This window comes from Sphaeramia orbicularis, chromosome 19 (assembly GCF_902148855.1).
Source record: "Sphaeramia orbicularis chromosome 19, fSphaOr1.1, whole genome shotgun sequence".
Lineage (NCBI taxonomy): Eukaryota > Metazoa > Chordata > Actinopteri > Kurtiformes > Apogonidae > Sphaeramia > Sphaeramia orbicularis.
In genome coordinates this window covers 27,331,132-27,356,293 of record NC_043975.1, presented here as the reverse complement: position 1 = coordinate 27,356,293, position 25,162 = coordinate 27,331,132, and the positions used below count along the sequence as shown (strand labels likewise).

The 25,162-nt window shown below is 35.7% G+C and overlaps 1 pseudogene; it reads left to right on the top strand.

Annotated features, from left to right (window-relative positions):
- LOC115410325 (formin-like protein 1) overlaps positions 1-25,162 on the top strand; it is a 49,194-nt pseudogene that overhangs the window by 11,300 nt on the left and 12,732 nt on the right.

Sequence of the window (25,162 nt, the reverse complement as noted above, 5' to 3'; positions counted from 1 at the left end):
GGTTCAGAAATGATTTTTTTTTCTTTCTATTTGATATTTCTTAAGTGATTTATTACCCTTTATCATAATATTATCCTCTGTATTTTGCTTTTATCAGGGAAAATCATGTATTTTTCTTTATTTAATTTTAGATTTTCATAAATGCTCATATTAAAGTTGAGGCGTTTTGTATCAGAACCAGAGAAAACTGAAGAAAAACTGACTTTTTTCAGCAAAATATAGCATTAACTGAACATGAACCAAGTGTCTCCATCCACTGTTATTAATCAAACTCCATGGGTTTTACTGGTGAATCAATGTTGTAGAAGATGATAGTGTTTCCACGTTCACTATGGATTCTCTGAATGTCCAAATGGGTCATATATGATGACCATGAAAAGACGACAAACTGTATTTTATATCAATTATTTACATGATTAGTGGATCAACAGGTATTTAACAATTTATATCAGTTGATGATTTTGATTGCCAGTGAATGTTTGGGTCTTAAGGGTTAACAGTAGTAGTTACATTCCACCACTGATACACAAGTAAATACAGTATATCATATTCACAGGTACTATATATGATCTCGAATGTGCAAATGAAGTCATGTATATGTATACGTTTTGTTTTTTTTTCAATGACTTCTTACTACCTGTTTTATTTCTAAGGACTAAGTAAGATTACTTTGTCTTGTGGCATATTCGAAATAAACTAAACTAAAGAAAAAAAAAAAAGATAAAAAAAAAAGATAAATATACAATATAAGTGCAAAATACAGCGTGTCCCAAAAAAATTGACATTATTTGACATGTCCATATCGGAGTGAAAACTGAGTCAGGAGAAATGAGACTTAATAGGATTTATTTTGGACATAAAATGTTTTATTCTACAAATTTCAAACAAAACATTCTGGGGGGTGGTAATTTTATAATGTTCCAAAGTCATTACAAATGTTCAATGTGTGCGAGAATAAAAGGAGAATCACTGAGGATCTGGAGAATGTTACACACAACATGCTGCAGCGAGTGTGGCAGGAACTCCACTACCAATTTTGAACATTTGTAATAACTTTGGGACATTATAAAATTACCATCCCCCACAATTTTTCATTCGAAATTTGTAGAATAAAAAATTTCATGTCCAAAAAAAAATCCTATTGAGTATCATGTCTTCTGACCATGTAGTCACTCTGATATGGACATCTCAAATGATGTAATTTTTTTTGGGGGGGACACCCTGTTTATTAATACACCTGTTTTCATGGCATATTTTATAATCACCTCACTGTTTTATAAAGTGTGCAATCCTAACAAAAGGTACAGTCATGTAACTAAAATTGTCAGCTCTAAAATGTTACAGAAAACACATTTATGTCGAATGTTTGATGAATCATTAACCGCATAAAGCCTTATCTTGCAAAAACCTGACAGCCAGACTTTTGGGTCGGTGGTTTTGACAAAGTGCAGAATCAGCCTGTTTTATGAAACAAAACCTCACTTAAAGCAGCATTCTGTTGATAGTTTACTAGCTTATAAACGTGTCAGCAACAGCAACATCTCCATGTAATATAAGCAACACAGTGGTTGATGTGTTGTGACAACGGACTCACAAAGGTCATTATCACACAACTTCTAATGACTGAGACCACTGACTCATATTACCCAGCAGTGACTGACTAGTACAGGACTAGTGAGTCGAATAATATGATAATGTCCTGGAGTGACAATGACATCATTAACCCTGGAGCCATACATTATTGAGGAGGCTCCATAGGGTGTGTTGTGTTATTGTTTCATGGTTGGTCTGTTTCTAACAAGATGATATCACTTGTATTTATGAATCATGCAGCATGACACTAAAAAAGTTGAAGAAGGAATGTTAGGATGCATTATTTATTCTGCTGTTTTAGTTTAGTTATGTTGTTTTAATCGTGCATGGTTTACTGATTTTACGTTGTAACTAAAACAAAGTAACTCTGCGATATAAATAAAGTTTATTATTATTTTTGCATTTAAGGACACCATTTATTTTATTTATGGTAATCATTACTGAGACAGAAATCTTCATCCATCTTCTTCGTTTTGTGTTTTTTCTGCCTCCAGAACACAATGAACCTCCCTCCAGATAAAGTGAAGATCCTCAGTCAATATGATAATGAAAAGAAGTGGGATCTGATCTGTGACCAGGTGGGTCCGCATCCACAAGAATAATATTACTGAAAAGAGTTTTTAATCAGTTAAGTTACAGTGTTTGAAGCATTTAAATATAGCACAGATTGTTGTGGTTTATGTCATTTGTAGTGGGTGAGTAAATAGTCACATTGTGTGGATAGTAACACAGGAAACCATCACAGTCCTCACAAACGCTCACATACACTCATTAATAATGGACATCACCAAGGCAACCAGTGAGCTGTCCATAACTTCCTGTACTGGTTCATCAGAGAGTGATACCTGCTGTTGTCATAATGTGGCTCACTCTGTTTCCTCTTTGGAACTAATGTAGACACTGATGAAAGGTCATCACTGAACTGTGTGTGTGCATGTGTGTGTGTGTGTGTGTGTGTGTGTAGGTGTAGGTGTGTGAATATGACTACCATGCACTGTGTCTAACTATGACATCTGTGTATAATAGACAATGATCACAGTAATCACCCAAAATTCTGCACATATTTTGCTTTTGTTTGTGTGTGTGTGTGTTTGTGTGTGTGTGTGTGTGTGTGTGTGTGTGTGTGTGTGTGTGTGTGTGTGTGTGTGTGTGTGTGTGTGATCTTCAGGAAAGGTTTCAAGTAAAGAATCCACCGTCCACGTATTTAGACAAGCTCAGAAGTTATCTGGATCATGCAGGGGTCAGTCGAAAGGTAAAGCTCACTAAACACATTCCACATTTCTGTTAGTGATTAACCTAAAATCCTCTTATCGGCATATTTTTGAAAAATACAGCTGATAAAATTGATGATGAAATTCTTAAGCTTAAAAATTCTTAGCTTTCCACAATGAGATTTGCATTGAACACCACCGGCCTTTGTCCATAACTTCTTTTCAAAGGCACAAATGGACAGAAACCTAATACGTTTACAGAATCTACAAATAAAGTAATCATTTGTAAACTCATAACTGCTTTTTTTTTATTTTTAATTTTACTTCAGTTTAAGCGTCGAGTTCAGGAATCCACTCAGGTTCTGAGGGAGCTGGAGATCTCCCTGAGGACCAATCATATAGGGTAAGTCTGTCCACTATATACTGTATATATTCACTGTGAAAAACTAGGTGTTTTAGGTCAAATGGGTGGTACAAGAAATATGGTAATAATACATTTTAATAAAATAAAATATCCCAACACAGTACAATCTGATAGACCTGCTCACATTCAGATTCAGAATATGATACTATACTATGCTATGGTATGCTATGGTATACTATATGTTGTCCTATGCTATGCTATGCAATGCTATGCTATGCTATACCGTACTATGCTATGCTACGCTACGCTATGCTATGCTACACTATAGGTTGTGCTATGGTATGCTATGGTATACTATATGTTGTCCTATGCTATGCTATGCAATGCTATGCTATGCTGTGCTATACTATATGTTGTGCTATGCTATACTATGCCATGCTATGTATACCCTACTATGCTTTGCAATACTATACTATTACTATACTATACTATGCAATGCTATACTATACTACGCTATACTATACTATGCAATGCTATGCTATGCTATACTATATTATAATATACTATGCTATGCGATGCTATTCTACACTATACTACACTACACTACGCCATGCTATACGATACTATACTATATATACATATACCTCTAAACATATACCTAAATATACATATTAAAACACTTCATTAGAACACTACTGAACAAGTAATGCGTACAATATGCACCAGACAAATATTATCAATATGATAAGTTAAAGGAATATGCATGAATACCACAGATGTGTGTGTAAGGATGTGCATATTTGTGTAACATACTGTTGTGTGTAACTCTGTGGTTATAAGAAGACATTATACAGTCTGGTGGACACAGGCAGGAAGGATTTCTTGTGTGGTCCAGTGGTAAATTTGCATGTTATCAGTCTCTAACTGCACATGCTCCTTTAACTACAGGTGTATAGTCATATATGTACAGTGAAGCTCTAATCGGCTGTAGATAAGTGTTGTTTCTATATTCCTTTTTCTTCTGCCTTCATTAGCTGGGCTCAGGAGTTCCTGAATGAAGAGAACCAGGGTTTAGATGTTCTTGTGGATTATCTGTCCTATGCCCACAGCGCTGCCATGTAACTATAACACCTCCTTCCTCAAAAAATCCTGTTGTGACAATGTACGTAGACGACATCAGTCATGAGGGCTGACCTTGTCTCTGTCTCAGGTATGACGTGGACAGTCTGGACAATGGTGCGCTGCCCACAGACAAAAGCAAAACTGTGGAGAGGTCAGTGGAAGATCTGAGCAAAAGTGCCAGCAATTCACCTACTCATAGTGCCTCGAAGGCTAGTAAGGCCTTCACAGTCAGGTGAGAAGGGGTGTGGTGTCGTCAGTAGAAATGTCAAAGATCTGTTCACAACTGTCACTGTTTAGTCTGAACTGTGGATCAGCAAATAACAGCAAACATAATTACATACAATAGTACATTTACACCTTTATAAGCTTCAAAACCAAACTATTCAAGGAAGAAATGTTGCAGTTTCAGAATCAAATGTCATTCTTGTATTTCAGAGCTGTGTCCAGTGGTGAAAACGACAGAAATACTGCCTTTTTTTTTTTATATATATCACTTTGTCACTTTCTTTGCATCTCAAACTTTTTTCTTACTGGTACTCAGCCTTGGTGTTAGTTTTTATATCCTTGGGAAACTATCAGAGTGACTCACTACTAGTGGTCACATACATTAACAGTGACACGTCGGCCCATGGCTGTGAATAAATTCAGTGTATATTTCTGCAACACTCTGCATTGGCATCTCTTGCATAATCTGACAACATTTTATTCTCAACACTGTTATTATTATTATTATTAGTAGTAGTAGTAGTAGTAGTAGTAGTAGTATTTTCAGGTAATATTTGTATATTTTAATGTTTTAGACTCAGGAATGCATTTATGTCCTCTGTAGGGGACAAGACTTTCACAGCTTTCCAAAAAACAAAAACAAACAGACATTCCATAAAATAAAAATAAACATTTAAACAATGTATTTGGAAAATACTGTTGCATTATGCTGCCTCTAATCAAGACTTAATGTAAAAAAAGGCAGTAAATAATACATAAATACTACATACACAGAAGCCCTTTAACAACAGAAATAGCATAAGCTTAACTTAAATGTTTTCAGCAAAATGTACTAAAAGAATAAAAAGTCAAAGTAGTCAATGTACAATCTGTGTTTTATATTTGACATTTTCAGATTCATATTAAAGCTGAATTCATGTGTATGTTGCGTTTTAGTGCTGCAGACTTTTAAGGTTGAGATCATTTAGAATTTATTTAGTTCAAGAAGGAGAAATATTTCAGCCAAACAGACCAAGCAGTTGTAACATGAAAAGTAACTGAAGTAATGTAGTGGTGCAAAAAAAGTACAATGTTTTCTCTTGAGATGTAGTTGAGAATAAGTATAATGTAACATATTATGGAAATGCTTAAGATAAGAAACCTTAAATTTGGTTTTAACAGTAGTAGTTACAGTACACTACTGATACACAGTAAATACATCATATCATACATACATAATATATGAGAAAAATACCTGTTTTTAAAGCATATTTTATAATTAGCTGACTGTTTTATAAAGTGTATTATCCTAAAAAACTGTTCATTTGTGTAACTCGAATAAAAGACAGATATGTCGTTTTCTGTCAGCTCTAAAATATTACAGAAAACACATTTATGGAGATGGTTTGACAAAAAGTGGACATATGTGTTTACACAGTTTGTAATCCGTCCCATCCAAAGACTAAAACTAACAAACATTATTCCCCCAGACAGATGACACACTTTTATTTGACACCCAAAAACAGTTGGATCAATACAGGAGGCAGAACACAAAACAACATGACATGACATTGTACACAACAAAGCAGTGGTTTATATAAGTCTCACAATCTTTCAGTGTGTCTATAAAAATAATTTGCATTTGTAAAACCTGTGAATACAATAAATCAATCAAATATCTGGCACCTCAAAACCTACATACAAATGGAAATTATATATTATTCACGTTCATATTTATAGATACATAGTGATAATTAGCTTGACTGTCTTTTTTTTTTTTTTTTTTTAAATTATTATTCTTTATTTATTTAATCCAGAACTGTTTGTCTGCAGCTCTGCTTTAATCCATAAAGGCCCAGTGCTGCTTTAGTGGCAAATGATTTGTTCTCTCTATTTCACCTTCCATTTATTGTAATATTATCCTCTGTTTTTTGCCTTTTTTCAGTAAAAATCAGGTATTTTCTTCTATTTAATTCATTCATCATGTCGATGTTTATAAAAGCTCAGATTAAAGTTGAGGGTTATCATATCAAAAACAGAGAAAACTGAAGGAAAAGTCACTTTTTCAGCCAATGTATTAATAAATGAACATAAAAATGAGTGTCTCCATCCACTGCCATTGATCAAACTCCATGGGTTTTACTGGTGAATTAATGCTGTAGAAGATGACGGCATTTCCACATTCACTACGGAACCCCTAAACGTCCAAATGGGTCATACCTGATGACCATGAAAAGACGACAAACTGTATTTTACACCAATTATTTACATGTATTGATAGGATTAGTGAATCAGCAGGTGTTAAACAGTTTAGTTCAGTAGATGGTTTTGGTCAGTGGTGGATGTTTGGGTCTTTATGGGTTAAAATGGCAACAGCCAGGTGATAATTGAATCAAAGCTGACACGAGTACATTGCAGTTGTCAGTTTACGTTCAGCCCGTGCACACAGATAATCTCAGCAGCATGAGCGAAAATGTACTTTTGTGTAGATGTCACAATACATGCAGCATGTGAAGAACCACAGGCACACACAGCTGTGGTCCCAGGCATCTAATCAGTCTCATCTGAAGCGACAGCGTTCCTGTCTAATAGATACGTCTGCGTACATGTTCAGTAACGTGACTGCATGTCTTTAACTCTAAATGTGAGAGATGCCTGAGTGAAGAGAATCTTAACATACCTTTCATACAGTGACAGGGAGTGTCTCGTCATTTAGATCAAGTTGATTGTTTTATCTATGTGGATCTTTTCCGTCATTTCTATCAGCTCTTTGATGAATACACTATTGGTGCTACATATAAACCCCCCCCAAAAAACACAACCATCACTTCACATTTCAAAGTAAGATTTATTAGAATGCAGTTTTCAATACATATTTAACTGGTGGAGTTCTTGTAGTATTCGTTCTGTGCATTTGTTTCTTGTTTAGTTAATTTTACATGAAGTATTAAATTTTTTATTTAGAGGAAATGACTAGTTTTAGTATTAGTTTGAGTTTTCAGGTAGTATGAGTAAAGACTTGATTTGGTGAAAAGGCTCGGATGAAAGGATGAATGACATGTGATTTACAAAAGTGTAGTTTATTAAATGATCCAAAAGCCGTATTATTGTATAATATGAACCATCGAACACTTGAAATGCTTTAGATGGCTTAATAATTGACACCAATTGGAAATTTTGCAAACTATTGGCACAAGTTGCAGCTGAAAACTAATTTAAGGTTTCTAAACTGGACATAGTGATGCTCTCAAAAGGTAAAATAATGACATAGATCAGTTAATAATGTTCTGGTTTCTAATGAAGTGAAGGAGTTCCAACTCAGGGGACACAGAACTATATATATATATATATATATATATATATATATATATATATATATACACACACACACACATACATATTGTACATACTATAATATTATTTTACAATATATATATATATTACATACAGTATGTTACATAATAAGCTACTTATTATTAGTATTGGTATTCGTACTACTACTACTTTGCCACTTCTTTCTACTAGTACTTTCCAATGTGCAATTGCAATTTTTCATTACTGTTTTTTATAGTTTTTTTTTTATAGTTATTGTATTGCTTTTTTAATTGCTTTTTTCTTGTTTTATTTCTTGTGTGTGTATTTGGTGTTGTGCTGCTTTTGGAACTTCAATTTCCTGAGGGCTCTGCCCAAAGGATCAATAGAGTTCTATCTAATCTCTAAACTAATCTATTTCACTTTAGCATCTTTGTTCATTGTTACTTTTATTTCCGTTAACAGTGTTATTTTTACTTTTAGTTTTCCTTTAGTACAATAACCCTGGTAGGGAGAACACTGTTGTAACAACAGCACCTCTCACCTGGCAGATTCAACTCTCTCCAAAACAGGAAAGCCCTGAGGAACTCTCGTGTCGTGGGCCAGAAAGATGACGTTCACCTGTGCATCATGTGTTTACGTGCCATCATGAACTATCAGGTATTCACCCCTGCCTACTCATAGTCTAGATTTCCAACTCCTAATGAGTTTTTATTGGTCTTTAAACGACGCCGGTTGCAAATTACAGTCTGCATTGTAGCTTCCTGTCACCTCCTTGCTATCACCTGTCTTGTGCTTCAGTCTAAGCTTTAAGCTCCAACTCTCTCCAGAGGCAACAGCTCGGATCGTTGTCAAGTGATTGACAGCTTTAAGTGAATGTGTGTTTGTCTTGTCAGTCGGGGTTCAACCTGGTGATGACTCACCCTCACTGTGTCAATGAGATCACACTCAGCCTCAACAACAGAAACCCGAGGTGAGGACCATCTACCATCTGAACCTGTGTGGATATAAACAAGTTTATCTCAAAGCTGTAGGTGTTGGCATCGGTCAGACCACCTACAACAAACATGAGAAGATACAGATTTCATTTTGAGGGAAAATATTGAATGATCTTTTTCAACATAAACTTAAGATCTTAAATGTTTGATTAATTTGATTCATGTTATTTCCTCTGTGTAATACATAAGCCATAACTCAAAGTATGAAACCTGTTGACATGGATACATTTATGGTATGCATGCTGCACAACACACACAACACTGGGGAATATTAGTGGCTGAAATGTCAGTTCTATGATTATGTACATAGGCCCTCTGAAAGATAAGATTATATGAACAAGTTCCTTCTAATACTGGTAGGGACATGTTCCTACCGCCCCTATGCAAATTTGTTTTATTGGATGTTGACCATGTTTTCCCTCGTATATTTCCTTGTCAGAACCAAAGCGTTGGTGCTGGAGCTGCTGGCTGCTGTTTGTCTGGTGAGAGGAGGCCATGACATCATCCTCTCTGCATTTGACAACTTTAAAGAGGTTAGATGACTCACAGCCCTCTGTTTAACTCATGTTATGTAAAGCAAACGCTACAAAATAATTTGCACCTTTGTGGATTCTGACTTGTTTACTGACACCTTTAACCAAGCACATGAAAGCAGTTCAAGACATCTAACTCACAGTCACAGGTCACTTTAAATCAATGTTATGTTTCACATAACGGTGGTATCATTGCACCCACATACCGCTGTTTAGCAGTAAAGCAGGTGAAGGGAACCCCAGACCCACCTGCCCCCTTCAGCTGCTCTCCAGTTGTCCTGTTGCCAGACTAAACTGACTGCAGAGGCGTAAATATATGTGAAACACTTGCCAAGTTGCCTGTGACCTCTCCTTGGACTTCACTCATCTTTGCCTGACAAAGCAACAACTGTTGCCAACTAATCACCTCTGGTGGCTTTAACAACACAGACAGAACACACTCTAAACCTGAACTAAGAAGACCTATTATTAGTAAATGTCAAGGATGTCAGAAACCTGCCCTGCAACAGGCTGATGCCCCACCGTGAGGAAGGAATTTCTTTTTGAAGCCAGTCAGCTACAGCAATTTTTGGATTCAGACACTGAACACTAATATAATTTCAGAGCGGTAGCCTAAAGCTACAGTACATGACAGCATTATTGGCTGTTCAGCACTGGCATCATTTAAAAAGCATTGTGAAGCAATTATTTAATCACAGTAAATTGCTGCTGGTTTATTTGTAATATTTGCTGATAACTGATTTTCATGTGATCCATTTGAATTTAATTGTGCACATCACTATAAACTGGAAAATAGGAATTTATGAGACAGATTTGCAAAATATACAACTAATAGGAAACTCTCTTCCTGAATAAACCTGCTACTATTCAGTTACGTGCTGCTTTACAGTAAAATATCCTGAAAACTGCAAAGGTAAAATCACTTACCCTGGTTTAAACCTATGAAAGAGCAAGGGTAATATTTCAGTTGCTCATAGATGTGACAGTGTGTGAAATCATTATGATCAGTATTTCAGGAGAGCCATATAAATCAGCAGTAGAAAGAAACTGCTGCAATAATGCTGCAATTTTACAGCAGTGTGATTAAATGTCATGTAACTGGGCTCAAATAAACAGAAAGAGAAATAAAAGGAGACCAAAGTGACAAATTAAAAAGCTGTCACTTAGTAAAAGCAAAATCCTTTGACCAGCGTGGCATCAGTTACCACAGCAGCTACTTGAGTATCACAGTGAGTGTTTTGGTGTCGCAGCAGCACGAGGCATGTGTGGGCGATCATCAGATGAAGGTGGTGGTGGTGGGAGGGGTGGGGGGGGATGCAGAGCGACAGAGTGCTCGTGGTTGTAAAGTAACGCATGTGGGCGCAGAGCCAGGAGCTGGCTTATATGTCCCTCAGTATCCGAACGTGGGCATTGTTTTGGGTTGTGTGGGCTGTCAGGTTGGGGTTTTGCATTATTTAGTGGACATGAGTGGACAAAAGGGGGAGGTAGAGCACAAGACACCGCAAACATGGACAGGCTGCTGCTAATGGATCAGACAGCCTGGAGTTTGCTGTGTTGCTAGTTCGGAGTCATCCATATATTTCCCTTTTTTCCATGACTATGCAAACACACTAACATGCAGTTTGCAGTGCAGTGCAAGGACAACACTGAAGCCTTGTTTGTGTGGAGCAGAAATGATCCTGCGCCATACAATACTAGTTCGTCCCCAAACTCTGCTGAATAACATCCACACAACATTTCCATCATATACAGCTTAAGTGGATTACCTCTGTGATGAAATACAGCTCTGTTGTCTGGTGCAGAGGTATGGAAAAATAATCCTATTACAGTTTGATATAAGGCTTCAGAAAAGTGCTGCAATACCACTAAATTAATATAGATATCTCACTGAAATATCAAAACGAAGCAGAGGAAGTGGGAAGATACAGAAGTGATGCAAAGAGATGGGCCTTGATAATGGTTGAGGCTGTTTTAGTGGTTTTCATGTTCAGTGTGAGCATACTGCCCCCATGTGTGAATGTACAGAGAAGGCAGAATCCAAAGGAAGATGAAAGTTTCATCAGCACATTTCAAAGAGCACATCTCCCAGGGCTTCACCTAGATTTAGCTTGACAACAAAACACAAGAAAAAGAATGAAAAATATCTATCTATCTATCTATCTATCTATCTATCTATCTATCTATCTATCTATCTATCTATCTATCTATCTATCTATCTATCTATCTATCTATCTATCTATCTATCTATCTATCTATCTATCTATCTATCTATCTATCTATCTTGTTTTCTTCAATTTCTTGTTCATTTTAATGCCTGGTACAACTAAAGGTACATTTGTTTGGACAAATATAATGATAACAACAAAAATAGCTTGTAACAGTTTAATTTCAGAGCTGATATCTAGCCATTTTCCATGGTTTTCTTGATAATAACCAAAATCATTTAAGTTCTTACATCAATAGCTATAATAATAACAATAATAATAATAATAACAATAATAACAATAATAATAATGACTTTATTTATATAGCACCCTTAAAAACTGAGTTTACAAAGTGCTTTGACAGACAAAGCAAAAGTGCACAACAGCAGAATTAAAACCTAGGAAACAACACATCACAATAAAAGAGAGAAGTACAGCAAACACGAAACCATGACTAACTCTGAATGTATTGTAGTGGAGAGGGCAGAAATAACATAACATGATGCTGTCAGATCAATGCAAAATGAAGGAATGGAATAAAACATCAGGTTTGTCAATATAAATGAATAACCAAAACAGGGTCATATTAAATATTCAGCATTAAAAACATTAAAAAGAGACAACATCACATAAAGGCAAGTCTATAAAAATGCATTTTAAGAAGTGATTTAAAAGATGACACTATGGCATTGTACTGCCAAAAACAGTGCTTTTAGAAATTCCATGTTTTCTTTTCTGTCGTTTTAGTCACATAATACACACAGGAGGTAGTGCTTGATTGCATAACCATTGTTTTTGATGACTTTTGATGGTCTATTATTTTTTTCTGCGACTGTATATCTCTGTATATCTATCTAAGGCCTCTATTGTTGTTGTTATTTTCAGGTGTGTGGAGAGAAGAGTAGATTTGAGAAGCTCATGGAGTATTTCTGCAATGAAGACAGCAACATTGACTTCATGGTAAAGCCAAGTCTTAAAATAATAATAACTACAAATGGCATGTATGAATAATGTGTTGCATATGGAGTAAATCTGTGGGACTTTTCCCTTAATTTCCCACTAATTATCCATGAATGAAGTCAATATTATATGACAAAAATAGTAATAATTTGTATTACTGACAGGGTGAAATGTTTTGGCTTAAACAGTTATTTATGTGTACGTTAATGCACTTTTTTTTTTCAGTAACACCATCAATATTAGAGCTGCATTTGATGTGAGTCTTAAAAGGATATTTTATTGTTACAACACAGCAGGGAGACTTAGAATTCTGCTGTGCTGAGGAGGAAAATTATGCAAAGTCAAGGTTAATTACTCAGCAGAAGAGTTGGCATCCAGAAAGAAGAAATGAACAAAATGACAATTTCTTTTTAATTATGCAGTTTGTATAATTATGTCCAACAGGAAAAAAAAATGCAGTGAATGAAATATGACAAGAGCCAAGTGATATGTTTTCATTGTTAGGTTAGTTGGCTGAGCTGTGCATGTTACAAACAGCTATGTATGTGCAAAAAAAGAAAAGGAAAAAAGCAGTAAATATATAACATTTACAAGCTTATGTGAGTACATGAGTAAATTTAAGCTTATTAAAACATGAAACACTGTGTTATGTAAATGTTATTGAATTGCATGTACAGTGAAAGCAATACAACCTGAAGCTACTATAAATGTTAATGTAATATGAATGGAAAATGGCATAATCTGTAATCTTCATGGTTTATTTTCAACATCACCATCACATGTTTTAATTTCTGTGTGTCCCTTACAGTGATCCATACCCAGGTGAAAACAGGGAATTAGGTTTACTGTATGCAGATGCATTATAATACATTAACCCTTTCATGCATGAATTATGAGAACCTTAATCTAGATTCTTTTTTTTCCCTTAGTGTTTTTATTCCTCTTTAGGCATGAAAATAAAACAATGTGATTGAAAAAGTTTTATGAACCTATTTTTCATGGAGTTACAAAAAGTCCACTCAGCTGGACACCATGCATTTTAATTTTATTTTTTTAAATTTAACCTTTATTTAACCAGGTAAGTTAGTTGAGAACTGATTCTCATTTACAATAACAACCTGGCCAAGAGGCAGCACACAAACAGAATGAGTAGCAGCACAGGTTTGCATGGACAAACAACAGAACAGATTAAAAATGACATTTTTGAAGCAAAGAAACATGCATTTACTGACATACTGTGTGAAAACTGAATTAAAAACATTTTGAATGCTGCTAATCTGATGTTTTCTCACATTTTAACACACTATAATACTAGTTATTACTCACTCAGATAATATGCAAAAAACCAAAAACACGTTTTGTTTTAACAAAAAACTGTTAATTACGGTCTAATAACAATTAGCAACTGGTTTACACTAAAATATTTTACTGCAGATCAGGCTTTGTAAGAACAGGAAAGTTACAGTAATGGCATGAATTGCAGTTTATGGGATGATGCATGAGTGTCCACAGTGTTGGCTGATATGGAACTAAAACAACAAAACCATGAATACACAAGAGAACAGCTGTAGAATAGCTGTACACTGCAGTGACCACTATGCATGAAAGGGTTAAAAACAGTAGCAATGAGAAAAAAAATTCTAAATACAGATGATAATATTATAGTAAAGGATGATGAATCACTTAAGAAATGTTAAATAGAGAGAAAAATTCATTTGGGAGCTGCCACAAAAGTACAACTGAGTCTTTATGGTTAAAAAGGAAGTACAGCTTGGTTTCAAATTGAGATTAATTTTGCTTTAAAAAAAAAAAAAGAAGAAAAGAAAAGAAAAACAGTAGCAATGGTGTGTGAAAGTGAAATAAATACTTACACTGTTTGTCCACCAGGTGGCGTGTATGCAGTTCATTAACATAGTGGTCCATTCAGTGGAAAACATGAACTTCAGAGTGCACCTGCAGTATGAATTCACCCATCATGGTTTGGATAATTACCTCGAGGCAAGTTCTTTAATCACAACCTGGTGTTGTTTTAATACATGAATGTAATAATTGACTTTTTTTTTTGTTAGATCACAAGTGTTCATTAACGTTATCCTTCATCAGCACATGTACATATTTATTCTCCATCCCCTGTGCAGACGCTGAAGTTCACAGAGAGTGACCGCCTGCTGGTGCAGATCCAGGCTTATCTGGATAATGTGTTTGATGTCGGAGCTCTGCTGGAGGATGCAGAGACCAAGAACGCTCTGCTGGAGCACATGGAAGAACTGCAGGAGCACAATAATCAGGTAAATACCCACAAATCACAGCACACAGAGATATGGAGTTGTAAATAGATTCACTATACACAAGCCCTGTACATTTGTATATGTAGCTGAACACCAGGCTGCAGGAAAGTGAGAGGGAGGCCGTGGAGAAAGTGTCGGAGCTGGAGAAGAAACTGATACAGACCACGAAAGAAGTGGAGCTACTAAAGGTACATGACACCGTTTTACTTTGTTTTTTCTCTTCTACGATGTTAAAGTATATACAGGGGTTGGACAAAATAATGGAAACACCTTAAAAAATCAACAAAATATAATTTAATATGGTGTAGGTCCGCCTTTTGCGGCAATTACAGCCTCAATTCTCCGAGGTATTGATTCATACAACTTGTGAATTGTTTCCAAAGGAATTTTAAGCCATTCTTCAGTTAGAATACCCTCCAACTCTTTTAGAGACGATGGCGGTGGAAATCGACGTCTTACTTGAATCTCTAAAACTGACCATAAATGCTCAATAATGTTGAGGTCTGGGGACTGTGCCGGCCATACGAGATGCTCAACTTCATTAGAATGTTCCTCATGCCATTCTTTAACAATTCTAGCTGTATGGATTGGGGCATTATCATCTTGAGGTGAAGGTGTTTCCATTATTTTGTCCAACCCCTGTATGAAATATGCAGTTGAGGAGGTTACTTCTAAAAATGTAATATAGTTACAGAAATAAGGCATGAAAGTATAAATATGGTATTAGAATTTCTTCAGTTAACCCATAAAGACCCAAACATCCAACCATGACCAAAACCATCTACTGATCTAAACTGTTGATCCACTAATCCTATCAATCCATCTAAACAATTGGTGTAAAATACAGTTCGTCATCTTTTCATGGTCATCAGATATGACCCATTTGGACGTTCAGAGGCTCTGTAGTGAACATAGAAACACTGTCATCTTTTACAACATTAAGTCACCATTAAAACCAATGGAGTTGAATCAACGACAGTGGATGGAGACACTTAGTTTATGTTCAGTCATTGACATATTTCACTGAAAAATTCACCTTTTCTTCAGTTTTTTCTGTTTTGATACAATAACCTTAGAATTTACTCTGAGCTTTTATGAACATCTACATGATCAATCAATTAAACGTAGGAAAATACATAATGTTCACAGGGGAAAATGCAAAATTCAGAGGATAATAGTCTAATAAATGGTGATAAATCACTTAGGAAAGGTCAAATTGAGAGAAAAATTCATTTGGGAGCTGGCACAAAAGTCACATTGGTTACTAATGGGTTAATTACAGTATATATTTACATTGACTTAATATTATATTTCTTCGTATTTAATATTTATTTATTTGCACATCACAAACAACAAGAAGAAAAAGAGGAAAATTATCAAGCAAGTAATACCATTGTGCAGGAGAGGATAAAAGCCAAAAAGGCTTATATAAATACCTCCCGGAAATAAACAATACACAAAAAAGAAATAAAAAATAAAAATATGATATAAGTGAAACAATAATTAAAAGTAAAAATAAAAATTACAAATCAAGTGATATAAAGCCTTACATTTTTTCATAAATTAAATTCTTAAATACTCCGATTATGTAAATTCCTCGATTACTTTTCTGAAAATGTTTTAGACTGGACTATTTAACCCATAAGGACCCAGTGTGACATTTGTGGCAGTTCCCAAATGAATTTTTCTCTGTATTCAACCATCCTTAAGTGGTTTATCACCATTTATTATAATATTATCTTCTGCATCTTGTGCTTTTTTCAATAAAAATCAGGTATTTTCCAACATTTAATTTACTAATCATGTAGATGTTCATGAAAGCTCAGAGTAAAGTTGAGGCTTATTATATCAAAAATATTGAAAACTGACTTTTTCAGCAAAATTTATCATTAACTGAACATAAACCCAGTGTCTCCATCCATTGTCACTGATCCAACTCCATGGGTTTTACTGGTGAATCAATGTTGTAGAAGATGACGGTGTTTCCATGTTCACTACGGAGCCTCTGAACGATCAAATGTGTCGTATCTGATGACCATGAAAAGATGACAAACTGCATTTTACACCAATTATTTACATGCATTGATCGAATGAATTGAACAACAGTTATTAAACACTTCAGATCAGTAGATGGTTTCAGTCACCAGTGGCTGTTTGGGTCTTTATGGGTTAATATACACAACAAAACCCAACGCTCAATACTGTCAGACGTTTCATCACAGGGATGTAAATCACAAAAAACAAACACATGCTGAGCAGAAACAGCACGGCAAGATGCTGTTCACACTTAATTGACTTTTATCTGAAAAACCCATCATATTTATTGTTTTGATTCCTTAGAGCAATGCACACTGATTTGATTGGCACTAAACAGAACCAATCAAACATGAAGTGTAAAATGTGAGCGAATGTTGCCAAATGGGTGGAGCCTGTGTAGATATAGAGACATCTCCTTGTAAGACATCCCTCTCTTGATGCTGTTGTATTAAAATTTACCCCTATGGATTCGCTGAGCTGTTGTCTGGAGATCAGCCAAAAGAAGGCAGTCCTGCACCATGACAAGATGTAAAAGAATGAAGGTTATGTTACTGTACATGGAGATAGTTTAGTGGACAGAATCAGTCACCCACGTTTTTGATTTTACTCCAAGTGATTTTTCTATTGTAACTGGGTGCTATTGCTTTTATTTTTGCAATGTAATAATATAGGTGCTTCTATGAAACTGGTCTCTAAAAACAGGACATGGGGGCTAAAAATTCAAACCAGATGTAGACTAATGTTATGGAGCAAGTTTGGAAGCACTTTGGGTCTATTTTAAAAATAAATACTTACTGAGATAAAGAGAAACTATTTTTCAGATACATATTATTTTACATTATATTTAATATAAAAATCTAATAAATAAACATTTTTATTCTCTCACAGGTACATTTTGGAATTGAATTAATTATGCAAGGCAGAGTGTTTCACAAAAATGACCACTGTTGTAAAATTGTTAGCGATTTATATGTGTTTAAATGGGCAGGTTCTGCATGCGACGCTAGTGGACACAATGGGTTACACGCAAAACCTGGAATAAGACTGAGATTCATGAAAAAACCCACATGTCTGGATTACAAAAACCACTAGGATCATCAAATTTAACACAGTGTCTTTATTTATAGCGCTACGAGGGCCGTTCAATAAGTTCATGGCCTCACCCAGAACAGAACAACACAGACTGATAATTTATATTTTATTTTTCAACATAATCTCTATTTACAGCAATGCACTTGGTCCATCGATGTTCAAGCATCACTATCCCATCACGAAAGAATGTAACATCCGATATTATAACAACCAGTATTTCTGGGTGAGGCCATGAACTTATTGAACAGCCCTCGTATATAAGACCATTTCAAGCCATGTTTTCCAGATCAAATGCACTGACACCTAGGTAGCTTTTCCTGCCCCAGTTTTGGTCCTATTTTTGTCCCCAATATTTTATTAAAAATTCATAAATTTTAGGATGGCTCAGAGCAAAATTTTTTTTTTTTTTTTTTTTTGCATTTATCTGAAGTCATCATAAGGTACATCCTAGGGAGAAATATGTCTAAATTTCTCTTATATTATTGGGTCTAAAAAGCTGGAAAAGGGCCAGATACCAAAATGAACCCAGTTTCATAGAAGCACCCATATATGTACTAACAATATGTCTGCTACAAGAACTCTATGACTCATATTCAATGCAATCATCAGAGCCTTATGAGAATATGTTGCTTTTGTTCATAACACTATATTTGCACACAGCTGCTTCACGTACACATGTGTCTGTGTTGTAGGAAAGTCTACGGGAATCCTCTTCTCAAGTGACTTTGCTCCAGCAGCGGGAACAAGAGAGAGAGCTGGAACGTGAGAGGGAGAGGGAAATCGAGAGAGACAAAGACCGTTCCACCCAGGCCCTGAGGGAGCTGGAGGTCAAAGTCCAGGCTCTGGCGGAACAGGGGTTGGTCCGAATGGAGCGCTCCTCCTCAGGACACCTGGACATTCAAGTGGTCCAACATGAAACACAGAAAGGTCAGTGTGTTTCACGTCACATGCCGATAGGTTTTTACCCCTCAGCCACCTTGCAGCCGAAGGCGTATTGTCCGTCTGTCTGTTTGTTCAATGACATAATCCACATTATCTGAAGAATGTGTTGAGATATCTGCACCAAATTTATTCTGTGGATGCATCTTAGCATGGAGCAGAAATAGGTGACCTTCTTTGAAATAAATACACTTATTGAAAAAGAAAATAGGTGACCTTGACCTACTTTTTCAAGGTCCAATGGCCTTGTGCTGTTCTAATATCTGAGTACTTTCAAATATAAATATGTATGTAATGAGTTTGACACGAAGAAAATCTAATCTAACTTATAGGGCAGTAACTTTCAACAGAATCTTACACTATATTTGGCTGAGGGGGATTAAAAGTGTGCAGCGTGTTATGTTATTTCTAGGTTTTATAGACCCAAACATCCACCAGCAACCCAAACCATTTACTGATATAAAAAGTTGATCCACTAATTCTATCAATACATTTAAATAATTGGTGTTAAATGCAGTTTGTCATCTTTTAATGCTCATCAGATATGACCCATTTGGACGTTCAGAGATTAATTAGTGAACATCGATTCACCAGTAAAACCCATGGAGTTGGATCAATGATGCTTGATTTATGTTCAGTTAATGATGTATGTTAGTGAAAAAGTCACTTTTTCTTCAGTTTTCTCTGTTTTTCATATGATAACCCTGAACATTAACTTGAATTTTAATGAACATCTAGATCACAGGTGTCAAACTCTGGTCCTCGAGGGCCGGCATCCTGCATGTTTTAGATGTTTCCCTCTTCAAACACACCTGGTTCCATTAATGATCACCTCATCAACATGCTCTGCAGAAGCCTGATAATGATAGAATGGCTTCCAGGTGTGATGGGAGAGGGAAATATCTAAAACATGTAGGATACCGGCCCTCGAGGACCTGAGTTTGACACCCCTGATCTAGATGATCAGTGAATTAACCCTGTAAAGCCTGAACCATTAATCATTGACAGAAAATTCCAGTCTTTGAAACCAGAGCCTTTATTGGTCCTTCTGAACAACCAAAACATTTTTTTTTTTTTTTCAAATATCAAATTCCATGTATGAGTTTCAATTTTGTACCATATTGATACATCGGGTCTCAGTGCTCGAATATTATTATTTTTGAACAAACAAAAACATAATATAACACAAACAGGTCTAATAAATTGGTAATTCCTTTTCAAAATTGGCAAAGTTCTGCCTCCTTCCTCAGTAATGACAATCTGTAGTGTCACTGGAAAGGCCTCTGGTGAATGAATTCCTCCCCCCTGGATTATCATGTATTGCATGTATCTAATTGTATACATCAGGTTTTTTCCAAGAAAAAAAGTATTCACACTGATCATGTAGAGGGCTTCAAAATTCATGTATCAAATATGATACGTTTGGCATTATAGAGTTGGGTATAGGAAAATTCCATGATATATACTTAAAAATGCAAAATACAGAGCATGATATGAAAATAAATGGTGAGAAAAATAGGGAAAAATTCATTTGGGAAGTACCACAAATATAACACTGGCTCTTTATGGGTTAATGTTGGTCCTCTAACAGCTGAAGACGAAACAGACGCAGAAACGACCACAAGGCCACTCCCCACATCATCTCAGAAGGAGGTTCACAGACAGCAGAACTACACGTGCCTCCTCCTCCTCCTCCTCCTCCTCCTCCTCCACCTCCACCTCACCCGCAGCCCCAACTGGAGCACCTCCTCCTCCACCTCCGCCACCCCCGCCTGCAGCTCCACCCCCCCTACTGCCTTCAGGAGGTGGTGGAACTGAGGGAGGTCCAGGTGAGCATCCCTCAAACACTCTTAATACTGTTGTATTTCTAGTGATTAAATATAAAGGAAATAAATCCTGAAAACACAGAGAAACCAGTTGAGACACACACCAGTAGAATATTTTTCACTCAGTTCAAATGTACACTGAGTTTGTCAATCATTTATCAACTCATTCATTCTTTATTAAACTTGGAAAATATATTAAAGTTGAGACCTTATCTGGAACCAAACCAGACTTAGTAAAATATTAAAACCTTGACCTAAACAGTCATGGTTGACTAAAAGCATCCACTAATCCTATCAATACATTTTAATAATTCAGGTAAAATGCTGCTTGTTAGCTTTTTGTCGACATTAGATATGACCCATTTGGACGTTCAGAGGCTCTGTAGTGAACATAGAAACACTGTCATCTTCTGCAACATTGATTTGATTCATCAATAAAACCCATATAATTTGACAAATGGTTATTGTAGACCACAGGTGTCAAACATGCGGCCCGGGGGCCAAATCCGGCCCCCCAAAGGGTCCAAACCGGCGCCGCGGGATGAATTTGTGAAAAATTGCAAAAATTACACTGAAGATATTAACAATCAGTGGTGTCAAAATCATTTTCATTCAAGTTCCACATACAGACACATACAGTCCAATTAGATTTCAAATGGCTCAGACCAGTAAATGTTATCATAATAACCTATAAATAATGGACAGCCCCAAGTTTTCTCTTTGTTTTTTGGTGTAAAAAAAAGTAAAAGTACATGAAAATATTTACATTACCAAACTATACTTTTACAAAAAATGTGAATCACTGAACAAATGAACAACGGAAATGTCTTAAGAAAAGTAAATGCATTTTACCAATATTCTGCCTGTTACTAAATGTTTTGTGCGATTGTAATGCACATGTGTAAATGATAAACTGATTAAACTGAGGTATAATATTGTTAAAATTGCTTTTTGTTTTTCTTAAGACAATTCGAGTTGTTCATGTTATTCAGATTTTTAAGGAACTTTGTAGACGTAAACATGATCACAATAGAATTTACTTTTTTTTTTTTTTTTTTTTTTTTTTTTACTGTTATTATTTTTACTGGTCTGGCCCACTTGAGATCAATTGGGCTGAATGTGGCCCCCTAAACTGAAATGGAGTTTGACACCCCTGTGTAGACGCTTCTTTTTACATCCAGTTAATGACCTATTTTACCGGAAAAGTCAGTTTTTCTTCTTTTCTTCATTTGTCTCATGTTCAGATATAATAATCTTGGCATTTACATTTAGCTTTTATGAACATCTGCATGGCCAGTAAATTAGGTATAGGAAAATATGTAGTTCTGGGTCTTCAAGGGTTGAAAACAAGTGCAATGATAAGAATAGAATACAAGCAAATCAGCTAAAATCAAGTTCAACTCAAAGTGAAATGTGATTTTAAAAAAATTAGTGTTTAAACTCTTTCTTCAATATGCCAAGTTGCAGGTGTGCAGTGATTTTCCAGTCTCAGGAAAAAAAAAAAAAAAAAAAACAGCCTGCACCTGCAACATAATACCATCATTTGAGCCTTTTCATTTCAGATTAATGACCAGGAAGAAACTATTGCAGCTAACCCTTTAATTTATCAATGTACACAGTGGCTTTCAGCTCCTTTTGTTTCTGTCCTATGTCTAGTTTGCTTGCAGCGCAATTCCAATCTTTGATTTTACTCCACATTGCAAAAACTGAACGATTCCCAAAATAAAAGTCTCCCACTTAAATCAGAATGTTCATGTTGTTATTTTCTGTAATCATCTTCCAAAACCATTAAAACCATCATCAGCCTCTTCCTTCCTGCCTTAATGGAACAGAAGTATTAATGTCTTTCACAAGTAAAATCCCCATTCAGACTCACACGTATTTAATCATCAGTCACATTAATGAGGCTGAAAACAAATAAATGTCTTTTCATCTTTTCATACAGTCGGTAAGAAGAAGAAGCCAATTCAGACCAAGTACCTTACCGACTGCGCTGTTCAACTGGAGGCCCTCAAATCCAACCAGGTGGCAGGAACCATCTTCAATGAACTGGACGATGAACACGTGTTAGAGGTCTGAACCACTAAACACCTCAGTTTTCATGAAATCGCACTTTTTTTTCATCCCCTCCAATGTTCTTTTCTGTCCCATATGTTTCATGCTCGATACTCTGAGTCACCTGGATATAAGCCCCTCCCTTTGGGCCTCACCATTTCAATGCCATAACCCCTAAAAATACAACAGTGCAGGAATGGATCAATATTCTGCTTTTAATAAATTTCATGATTTTGTGCAAGATTGAGGACAAAGGTGCAAGCCAAATGTGACATTTTAATAATATTTTTAATACTAGTAATAGACTTTTTTAAACACTGATACAAATAATATGTAGTTTAACTTTTTGGATGGAAGTAAATTTCACTTATGCTTCTTCCTCATCATCTGTGTTGCTGTTAGCGGTGCTGTCCTTCAATTCTCCTTTCACTTCCACACTTCTCCCGACATAAAATTGTCACCTACACACAGTCCTGGCTCTGCAAAATGAAATGATACATTTTATAATATATCCCTAATAGTGCTCAAATAACATCATGACTAGACCTGACCAGCATCCAATGACTAATGTAGGTTATTTTGGTTTCTCTATGGATCATTATGTAGATTATATTAATACTTATCATAATAAAATAAATAGTGTGTGGAATAACACATTCTGACTGGATTTTATTCTTTTTCATCAAAAATAAATCAAACTAATGCAATAAACAAATTGTTCATTAGTACCATTGAAGCAAACCTTCTTTTATGGCAGTGGGTTCTCAGTCTTTTTCTGTCAGGCCCCCCTTTGGAGGACGAAAAATCTCCAGGCCCCCCTCAACCCCCAACAACATTGTAACAGTGGTGCAATTAAACTTTTATTGAAAGAAACATTAATATTGTAACAATATTTTTTGCTTTTCCTTGAATAATTTTTTTGTTTCAAATATTAAAAATCACTTCGATTTTTGCTTGAATAACACAAATAAACTCAAGCAGACTGCTCCCTGAGACTATTTTTCCAAATAAAACAGGAAATGTGCAATTATCTTAAAACTATAACAATAAAGTTACTTTTTTGTAGAACAACAAACACATTTTGGTAACAAAGATGAACATTTTGAACAATATCAGTGGCTGCAATGAGCCCGTTTACATGCACATCTCAGAACATTAAAGTGCAAACTGTACAAACTGTGCAAAAACAGAAACATCGCACATTTTTCATTTCCTGTAAAATCTGTGACCGTTCTCTAAACCTAAACTCTTTGTCCTAATCTAGTGACAGATCACCCATGGCGGTAGATTTGTTTGTTGTATGTCCCTAAATGAGTCCAGGGTGCTCCAACGTTTAAACATTAGTTCCATCTGCTACACGTTCTAACTTGAAGAAAAAAAACACCCAGGAGTGATCCCATGCCCCCCCTTGGCAAGCCTTTGCACCCCCCTGGGGGGCCCGCCCCACAGTTTGAGAAACACTGTTTATGGTAATAGGTTTATAGTTTTCATAAATCTGTTTTCCTAGGCCCTGTCCCCTGTCCTTCTCAACCTTTGTCTGTGCATTTTTATTCTAATTCCTTTAACCCTTTCATGCATAGTGGTCACTACAGTGGACAGCTGTTCAAAGGCGTTCTCTTGTATATTTATAGATTTTGTTGTTTTAGTTCCTATTAGCAACACAGGACACTTATGCAACATCCATACACTGTAATTCATACCATTACTGTAAGTTTGCTGTTCTAGATAAACTGATCTGCAGTTACACGTTTGACATTTAAAAAAAAAAAAAAATGCTAATTGTTATTAGACTGTAATTAACAGTTTTAGGTTTTTTTTTTTTTTTTAAACATAAAGGCTGGTAAAATGTGAGAAAACATTAGAATAGCAGCATTAAACTTGTTTTATTCATAATTTTCACACAGATATCAGTAAATACGTGTTTCTTTGCTTCTAAATTGAACGAATGGGTGTCCAGTTGAGTGGACATTTTTGTCACTCATGAAAAATAGGTTCATATTTTTTTTTTTTTTTTCATGCGTGTAAAAAGGAATAAAACACTCAGGGAAAAAAATCTTCATTAATGTTCTCATAATCATGCATGAAAGGGTTTAATGTTGCTTTCTATATCCAAATATCTAATATACTATGTCTCTACACAATGCTACTTCTGTTGCTATCTCTTATTTATACAGGAGTTAAACCATGGTTGCTTTTGAGGAGCAGTTTAAGACCAAGGCCCAGTCCCCTCCTGTAGAACTCGGTACCCTGAAGATGAAACTGGCCCAGAAGACTCCCAGTAAAGTGTGTCTAATGGAGCCAAACCGAGCCAAAAACCTGGCTATCACTCTACGCAAGGAGGGAATGGCTGCTTCAGATATCTGCTGCGCCATTGAGACGTAGGTGCTAAATATCAAATCTATCTTAAATGTTGAGTATTTTATC